The following is a 724-nucleotide window of genomic DNA, read 5'->3' on the forward strand; positions in this document are numbered from 1 at the left end:
ACAAACAACAACAACACCAACAAGGCAACAACACCAACAACAACAACTACCCGGACAAACCTACACAACAACAACACAACAACCAACAACACGAACCGTAACACCGAACAACAACAACAAACAGACAACAACACACACAACACCAACAACAACAACAACAACAACACCAACAACAACAACAACACACAACAACAACACAACAACAACACACACACACAACACACAACAACACCAAACAACAACAACACCACACAACACAACAACAACAACACCAACAACAACACACCAACAACAACACACACAACAACAACAACACCAACAACACCCAACAACAACAAACACCAACAACACACACACCAACACCACCACACCAACAACAACAACAAAGACAACAACAACAACAACAACAACAACACGCAAACAACCAACAACAAGCAACCACCAACAACAACAACAACACCCAACCAAACAAGCACCAACAACAACAACAAACAACAACCAACAACAACAACAACAACAACAACCAACAAAACAACACACAACAAGAAGACCAAGCCAACACCAACAAGCAACAACACCCCACAAGCACCACCACAACAACAACACACACACACACCCCACAACAACAACAAACACAACAACAACAAACACACAACAACAAAAACAACAACACACAACACAACAACAACACCACCCCAACCACAACAACACAACAAACCAACAA

Source organism: Diaphorina citri, unplaced genomic scaffold (genome assembly GCF_000475195.1).
Source record: "Diaphorina citri unplaced genomic scaffold, Diaci psyllid genome assembly version 1.1 scaffold4915, whole genome shotgun sequence".
NCBI lineage: Eukaryota > Metazoa > Arthropoda > Insecta > Hemiptera > Psyllidae > Diaphorina > Diaphorina citri.